Raw genomic sequence first — 9050 nt, forward strand, 5'->3', positions numbered from 1 at the left:
TATTTGATTGCTCTAATCCATGCATTAGTGTATAATGTGCAATGTAGATATAGTATATGCAATGTGAAAGACCTGGGGGCGTGTTCAGGTGACATTCCGATAGAAATATGTTTAACAAAACATGTAGAACAAACATGCCTCTCTGACATGRAGAATAAGGAATCATGTCAGCTCGATTCACTACATTTCTATCTGCAACGTTCCACGTTTGCCTACTGAACGTACCCCTGGGTGAGTGAGGTGTATATCATGTGGGAAGGTTCTGAGTGTGTGTAGAAAAACGTCGATTTTGGAGTGGGATAAGACTGGTTTAGAGGTAAACAGGAAGAGAGGTTGTGTGAATCATACTGCGTGGCGTTTTGATGTGCTAACCAAACGATCTTGTCTGCTAAAAATGGGTGTTGCCGCTTTCACTAGTGCTTGGAGATAGATATAGGGAGGTAGGTGACTTCCAATCACATGCTGAAGAGCGGCAGTTGGCATAACGGTTAGGAGCGTTGAGCCAGTAAAGGTTTCTGGTTCGAATCCCCGAGCTGACTAGGTGGGGAAAAAATTGGTTGATGTGCCCTTGAGCATGGCAGTTAACCATAATTGCTCCTGTAGGTTGCTCTGGGTAATAGCGTCTGCTAAATTACTTTGGTTAACAGTTTGCTAGTGTTATAAATATTGTCAGTGCTCACAATAGACTGAAACCTAAAACGGAGACACACATGCACATCAAGAGCWGGTTGTTAGAAAGCGCATTTGGAGATATGAAATAAAGTATTCTGTTTCATTCTGCCTTCGCCAAAAAACTGTGAATCCACGCTGATGATTGGGATATGGATTAAGTAGTTCATTGTGTAATATTACTGTAATTCTTTGAAAAACTGAAAGACCATTTCTCAATATTTTACTAATCTCTGAGCAAAACACTGAGTATAAATATGCATGACTGTGACAGACTTCCATTTTTTTCTCATCAATCTACACATAATACKCWTAATGACAAAGCGAAAACAGTTTTTTWTTTWTTTMTGCAAATGTATTAAAAATAAAAAACKGAAATACTTTATTTACATAAGTATTCAGACCCTTTGCCATAAGACTCAAAATTGAACTCAGGTGCATCCTGTTTCCARTGATCAWTCTTGAGATGTTTCRACAACTTTATTGGAGTCCACCTGTGGTAAATTAAATTGATTGGATATTATTTGGAAAGGRACACACCTGTTTATATAAGGTTCCACKGTTGACAATGCAAGTCAGAGCAAAAACCAAGCCATGAGGTCGAAGGAATTGTCCATAGAACTCCGAAACAGGATTGTGTCGAGGCACAGATCTGGGGAAGGGGCACAATTTTTTTTGCAGCATTGAAGGTCCCCAAGAACACGGTGGCCTCCATCATTCTTAAATTGAAGAAGTTTGGAACCACCAGGACTCTTCCTAGAGCTGGCAGCACGGCAAACTGAGCCGATGGTCAGAGAGGTGACCAAGACGCCGACTGTCACTCCGACCGAACTCCAGAGTTCCTCTGGGAGATGGGAGAATCTTCTAAAAGGACAACCAACTCTGCAGCCCTCCACCAATCAGGCATTATGCTAGAGTGGCCAGATAGAAGCCACTCCTCAGTAAAAAGCACAAGACAGCCCGCTTGGAGTTTGCCAAAAGGCACCTAAAGGACTCTCAGACCTTGAAAACAAGATTCTCTGGTCTGATGAAACCAAGATTGAACTCTTTGGCCTGAATGCCAAGCGTCACGTCTGAGAAAACATGGCACCATCCCTACAGTGAAGCATGGTGGTGCAGCATCATGCTTGGGGGGTGTTTTTCAGCTGCAGGGACTGGGAGACTAGTCAGGATTGAGGAAAAGATGAATGGAGCAAAGTACAGAGATCCTTGATGAAAACCTGCTCCAGAGCACTCGAGACATCAGACTGGGGGCGAAGGTTCACCTTCCAAAGGACAACGACCCTAAGCACACAGCCAAGACAATGCAGGAGTAGCTTCGGACAAGTCTCAATGTCCTTGAGTGGCCCAGCCAGAGCCTGGACTTGTACCCGACCAAACTACTCTGAAGAGACCTGAAAATAGCTGTGCACCAACTCTCCCCATCCAACCCGACAGAGCTTGAGATCTGCAGAGAAGAATGTGAGAAACTCCAAATCACAGTGTGCGAAGCTTGTAGTGTCATACCCAAGAAGACTTGAAGCTGTAATCACTGCCAAAGGTGCTTCAACAAGGTACCGAGTAAAAGGTCTGAATACTTATATAAATGTAATATCAGTTTTATATTTTTCATAAATTTGCTCAAAAATCTATAAACCTGTTTTTGCTTTGTCATTATGGGATATTGGTGTGGAGATTGATGAGGGGGAAAAAAGCAATTCAATCGACTTTAGAATAAGCCTGTAACGTAACAAAATGTGGAAAAAGTCAAGGGGTCTGAATACTTTGCGAATGCACTCTATACCTTCAGATTACTGTAAGTGGTGCATCAATCAACACACAGTTCTACTGTAYGTGACAGGTGGGGTATTAGAGTATTATAACTGTGGTCCTCTGTGGCTTGGTTGGTAGATCACGGCGTTTGCAACGCCAMGATTGAAGGTATGATTCCCGGGAACACTCGTATGAAGAATGTATGCATGCTCGACTAAGTTGATTTGGATAAAAGCATCTGCAAAATGGTATAATAACTGTTTGCGTGCATACTGTATCCATGCAACCAACACATACTTCCTCATTGTGTATTAGAATCATGACAGTACCATCACAGGGTGTCTAAAAATAAGTGCTGCTTGGTGGGGGTCTTACTTCCTTGTGTGTCAGTGACATCATTTTGACAGCCTTTCCCATCAGTGTAACAACATCTACCACAAACTCATAAACAGTTTAATAAGCCCAGTTGGGAATACAGGTGTTGTTTCTGATAGTCACATCATTTTTAATCGATCCATTTGTGGAATTTGTAAGTAAAATCACTATCAGTTTAATGGATGACGACCTCAACTAACCAGAATACCCCATCACCAGAACTTAAACTGTCCTTATTATGATTTATTTATTTTATTTAACCTTTATTTAACTAGGCAAGTCAGTTAAGAACAAATTCTTATTTACAATYACGGCCTACCACGGCCAAACTCTAACCCGGACGACACGGGGCCAATTGTGCGCKGCCTTATAGGACTCCCAATCACGTCCGGTTGTGATATAGCCTGGAATCGAACCAGGGTCTGTAGTGATGCCTCTAGCACTGAGATGCAGTGCCTTCGACCGCTGCACCACTCGGGAGCCCCATAATACTMTCTCAATACCCTTTTCTTACACCCCTGGACCAACCGCCAGCCACAAACTCAGAAACACAAGCATTGAAGCAATGATATGACACTTGGGCATTGATTATGTTTATTCGATTGGCTAGTCTACTCCCAGGATTAGTGCAAACACAAAATGTTCCCTTCTCAGATGTATGGAACCAGTATTTTCTCAGTTTGCAGTTGTGGGCACAATGGCAACTAGAGATTTGCAATAATAAGGCATCGTCCACAGATGAAGACAACTGACAATACTAACTCATATCCACGGTCAAATGTCTAAATTTGAATATAATGTCATTTTGAATGTCTGGAGTCATAGACACTTGATGAGTACTTTACAAATTGTCCAGATGATATATTTCTGAAACTTTTCTATTGTCTAATATACTGGATTTATGCTCCAGTAATTTAGCGTGGGTGAGTTTGGACCTCTTGGCAGTTGCTCGACGGGTTTGAGTTTCAGTCGGGGCTATCCCCTCCACCAAATTCCCCCTTAACCCTCAACCTTCTGGCCCGAAGCCCAGCGCGCCATCGACTGTGCCACAAAAGCATGCTCATACATTGTGAAAAGACAATAGCCTNGAAGCCCAGCGCGCCATCGACTGTGCCACAAAAGCATGCTCATACATTGTGAAAAGACAATAGCCTGGTAGGCTTACAACCACAGATAGCCCACTAGTCCTCCATACTGCTTACCTGCTGTTATCGTTCAGTAACATCCATAGCCTTTTGGCGTTAGTTTGTGTGAAAGCCCCTCAGGTCCAATGACTCCAATTCCACTGCCATTCATTCACAAGAYAGAAGATTGGGAGCGCAGATGAGCCACTTCCTTTACTAGTGCTGTGTATGGCTCCAGAGAAACAACAGCTGTAGACTACCACCAGCCACAGTAGCTGCAGTAGTAGTGGTGGAGATATAGACCCTGCACACGCAGAGGGCTTGTGTCAAACAGGAAGTGAATGAGAGAGATGCATGTAAGCACAATGAGGAAGGCAGAGTGTGGGTGTCTGTTGGCCTCCTTAAAGGAAGTAATTTGTCTCATTTGGAAGTAATTTGTTTCATTGTTTTGAATGTTGGACTTTGATCTTTCAATCTTTAGTTTTGACTGGCTGGGTCATTGATTTTATAGGATTGACCATTATTTATTACTAATCCCAATAGTATTTTGRCCCGTCTTTGCAAAGGTAGTTTTCACATATCTCTACCTGATACACTTGAGAGAAAATACACTTGTCCAAGTTCAAGTTAATTCKCATGACAGAGGACAACTGAACTCTGAATTGTGTGATGAATACTAAAAGGATACTAATAGAAAAAAACATGTACTTGTAGTTTTACACGGACTTCCTAAAGGTTAATATCTACATAACAACAAGCCTATATTGAAATGAAAAATGGATCTGGGCTCATTGGGACAGCCACTGTTCCAGGTCCAATTCAGCAGTTCTGTAATTTTCTCTGKCCACTGTTTTCTTCTCGCTCAGGGCAGCACTATTAGTCTCCCTACTTCCCCTGAAGCAACTTTGACTGTGATTTGCATTTCATGTGTTACGGTAAATCCCCCCTCTCTCTCCCCCTCTCTCTGAGAGGGAACAGGACCCAAGGCATTAGCTAAAAACAATGGRAGTAAATAAACAGTAAATTCATGAGGTTCACAATGAAGGGGAACGTGAGTGTTTCCTGTATTGCTCTGGGCTTGCGATGGATTACTTTATTCCTATCATATTTTTTTATATATATAGTCCCTACTCTGGAAGTCTGAAGCCTYTGATTACTATAATAGCTCTAGAAAGGTCAAAGGTGAAAATTATATCATTTAAACTGACTTTAAATGTGCATTTGAGTTATTGGGAGAAGAGGCTCAGTCTAATAATAAAGATGGTTCTCCATTTGCGGTTCAACCAGTGACGGCCACTATTGCACAGATGCCATCATGCCAATGANAAATGGATCTGGGCTCATTGGGACAGCCACTGTTCCAGGTCCAATTCAGCAGTTCTGTAATTTTCTCTGACCACTGTTTTCTTCTCGCTCAGGGCAGCACTATTAGTCTCCCTACTTCCCCTGAAGCAACTTTGACTGTGATTTGCATTTCATGTGTTACGGTAAATCCCCCCTCTCTCTCCCCCTCTCTCTGAGAGGGAACAGGACCCAAGGCATTAGCTAAAAACAATGGRAGTAAATAAACAGTAAATTCATGAGGTTCACAATGAAGGGGAACGTGAGTGTTTCCTGTATTGCTCTGGGCTTGCGATGGATTACTTTATTCCTATCATATTTTTTTATATATATAGTCCCTACTCTGGAAGTCTGAAGCCTYTGATTACTATAATAGCTCTAGAAAGGTCAAAGGTGAAAATTATATCATTTAAACTGACTTTAAATGTGCATTTGAGTTATTGGGAGAAGAGGCTCAGTCTAATAATAAAGATGGTTCTCCATTTGCGGTTCAACCAGTGACGGCCACTATTGCACAGATGCCATCATGCCAATGAAATTGAACAGACCCCACAAAGTACAGTAGCCAGCCCAGTTAGCCAACCTTCAACAAGAGRGGTGAAACACTGCCACCTCCTGTTATGAAGTCATTAAACTACCACAGTGGTGAGGACAAAGATGTGGGTTATCGTGAAACTTCCTTAGTTCTTTGACTACCGCACAGAACATCAGATTAATATGGGTCTATGTTGGATACACAGTACTACGTTGTCTCAACGTTTTAAGTCAGACAGGTTTTACAGGTCATGGTGGGTGCCGTTTTGTTGTTGATGATTTGGAAAAAATGTACCAAGTTCCATTCTGTTCCCTAAAGATGGCGCTCTTTCCACAGCCTCAGGAAATCAACGTGTACAGGTGCCTGACTAACAATGCAGAACATCAACTTCCCACTCCACAGCCATCTGAAGAGATAAACGGAATACACAATTTTACAAAAAAGGCTGCTGACGTTATTGTACTGGCAACCTAGTTATACGTTACTGACAGCCACTCTAGCATAGGTGTTAGCAAATGTCCAACGCGTACCAAACAAACCACTTTCCAGACGCGATCTTTGGTTGAATCTTTTGCCCATTTATTAGCAGCAAAGCAAAGATAAAAACACTGAAATAATCACATGAAGGCCTATTACCATAGGCAAAAGCATAGTTCCAAGGTGTAAACGGTGAAATGTATGCTCTCCATACCTGTTCATTCCCACTTCCTGGTCACCTGTGTGCCTACACACATGTGACCCATGACCCAAGATATAGAGCCCCACAGTGAAGGTGTCATAATACCCAATAAACCTAGCAGTCAAACAGGGAAATGGTTCCAATCGTTTTTCCACCATTCATTTTTCCCATAGGGAATTTTAGAAACACTTKAAATAAGGYCTGTGTTTCGTGTAGGCTTACCCTGGCGTGACGTTTTGATAACCATYTAAATGTCTCTCGGACAAGGTAACTTTTATCAATATATTCGGCTCTATTTACTCTCAGATTTAAAAATGTTATTTAGCATCAAAGTAGACTACAAATCCCTGGAAGCTCCTGCACATCATCTCTAGCTACAACCTCATCTCATTGCATTTGTATTATTCTGTATGTAAATCCGAGACACTCCYTTTATACACCCACCCATCCACCCTGACCAACCACCCTACTTTCGTTTTTGCCTTAAGTAACCATCTGTCTTATGTAACCACAACAAACGTAACATATCCTACTAATTTCAGTATCCCAGACCTACATTTACTATGTTACATCTCGTCTATGAGACCAGGCTGCTAGCTGACACCTTTGCTAACAGGTATTGGCAAGTAATAAATCCCGTAGGATGAGCTCCCTTGCAACATGCTATCTCCACTAAGCCTAAGACAGCTAAACCGTTCGATACCTTTCTGCAAAATTTGGCAGTTTGATAGTATAATTCTACGTTATATGCTACAATCCTGAGACAATCGCGCAATCGCATACTTTTTCTTAAAGTCAGTTTTTCCAATGTCTTGCTGGTTAGATGCTGCGCCCGTTATACACCCACCGGTAACGCTCATGGTAAAGTATCACAACGTTATTCCTGACTCGACGTACGAACACCCTGATCTCATAAGGAGCCCAAGGCAGCCTGTGTCTAGGCATAGCGTCTGGAAGTGGTTCGGTTGTTTTGCCTAAGTAACCCATACCTAGACTTCCTTACATGTAAAGGACAATGGGTACACAAGACGTAACATATCCTACTAATTTCGTATCCCAGAACCTACATTCTACTGATCGAATAATAACAGTTGCTAAATCGATCTACTGAGACAAAAGGAGCAAGCCTAGCTGGACACCGGTTTGTAACATGGTATTGTGTACATATTTAAAAAACTTACACAAGACACTTCAACCTGAAAAATTGTCAATTTAAGAGAAACAATTGTAACACATATCTTTTTTCCTGTGGTGTAATTTGTATCATACATAATACGATAGCCTACATATAGATAGTCTAATCCAGGGAAATTTCACTTTCTCTAAACTCGCTTACTGTATAAGGTGGCCAAACTTAGTTGGCCGGCGAATAATTTCAGTTTGCATAGGATATCGCTTATTCTTGTAAATCTGGAGATAACCAATATGGCGTATTACGTAAGTCACAAGGGTACCGGGACGAGGAACGGCTAAGATGGGTTCATACAGTTGGGGGCAGGTAGATGGAACGACAATGGTGCGGCTTCACTTAGAACGCCGCGAACAGGGTTTGTTGGAGTTCATTCCCAAATTCAAACACACAGGGGGGGAACAAAAGCAGATTAATAGCGGTTGAGTCACATTTGATACTAAGCGAATTATCCTAATATTTGGTGGTTAAGTCAGCATGTTCTCCAGGAAATAATGAGGGTGGGAACTGATAGAATGACCCTAGGTAAAATGTTAAATTGTATAGATTCGTTTATGATGAAAGGGGTGGGAGCATATTACAGATAAAAGCCTCAATTTGGCCATTGGGTTGGTGAGTAACGATTGTCATTGGGTTGAGGGGGTTACAACTCCAGTACCAGCGTAGGATATAGTTCGTAGTCAATAAAGATGCTTTATTCCGGCTGGTGGTGTCCCTATGTTGTATTGGCGTATTCACGATAGACACATCTGGTTATAAAAAGTTCATCCAGTAAGCCTACAGAAAAACGCCTCTAGGCGCTTTAAGTGTTTACTAAATTCCCTATGGGAAAAATGAATGGTGGAAAATAGTGTTGGTTTGAAACTGGATATGACAACCGATACCAGACAAGGAGGGAAGGGGTCATTTGTAGAGGTGTTTTGTAGATGAAGTGTCCAGCCCGTTGGCACCTGCCTGGTTTGCTTTACTGTGCGTAAATAAGCTCTTACTGGGTTTCTTCTGGGCCCTAAGTCTGAAGCACTCTCTTATGTGAAGTTGATTAAGGTCACTTACTTTGTTGTGGCGGTTCAAAATCAATCCATGTGAGCGGTCAAGATTAGAGTGTGGGTGTAAACGCCACTATGGCTTCCATTTGGAACATCCGCGTCCGAGTACGCAGGATATCATATGTGATTCCTCCTCTAAACCATTACGCGGAGATACCCTCAATTAGACTTGACTACTTATTTCAAAAATGGTTGATAGATCGCATATAGTGGCGCTGCCCATGCTAAATCAGGATGTTTGGCACTATAAGTCCATCTTTATCTCTATGGCCAAGTCAGTGTCGCACAGAGTAAAGAGAACATTTCATAGGTTCCTTCTTGTTTTCTGGTTCGTACAGTT

General features: G+C 42.0%; 1 protein-coding gene across 1 annotated transcript in view; it reads right to left on the reverse strand.

Annotated features, from left to right (window-relative positions):
* The window catches only part of LOC111965635 (phosphoinositide 3-kinase regulatory subunit 5), a 20713-nt gene extending 16447 nt beyond the window's left edge, over positions 1 to 4266 (reverse strand). The window contains exon 1 of the mRNA XM_070449213.1: positions 3999 to 4266. The gene's annotated coding sequence lies outside the window, so the exon portion shown is untranslated. The remainder of the gene's footprint in view (positions 1 to 3998) is intronic.
* Positions 4267 to 9050: the final 4784 nt, after the last annotated feature.

This window comes from Salvelinus sp. IW2-2015, linkage group LG1 (genome assembly GCF_002910315.2).
Source record: "Salvelinus sp. IW2-2015 linkage group LG1, ASM291031v2, whole genome shotgun sequence".
Lineage (NCBI taxonomy): Eukaryota > Metazoa > Chordata > Actinopteri > Salmoniformes > Salmonidae > Salvelinus > Salvelinus sp. IW2-2015.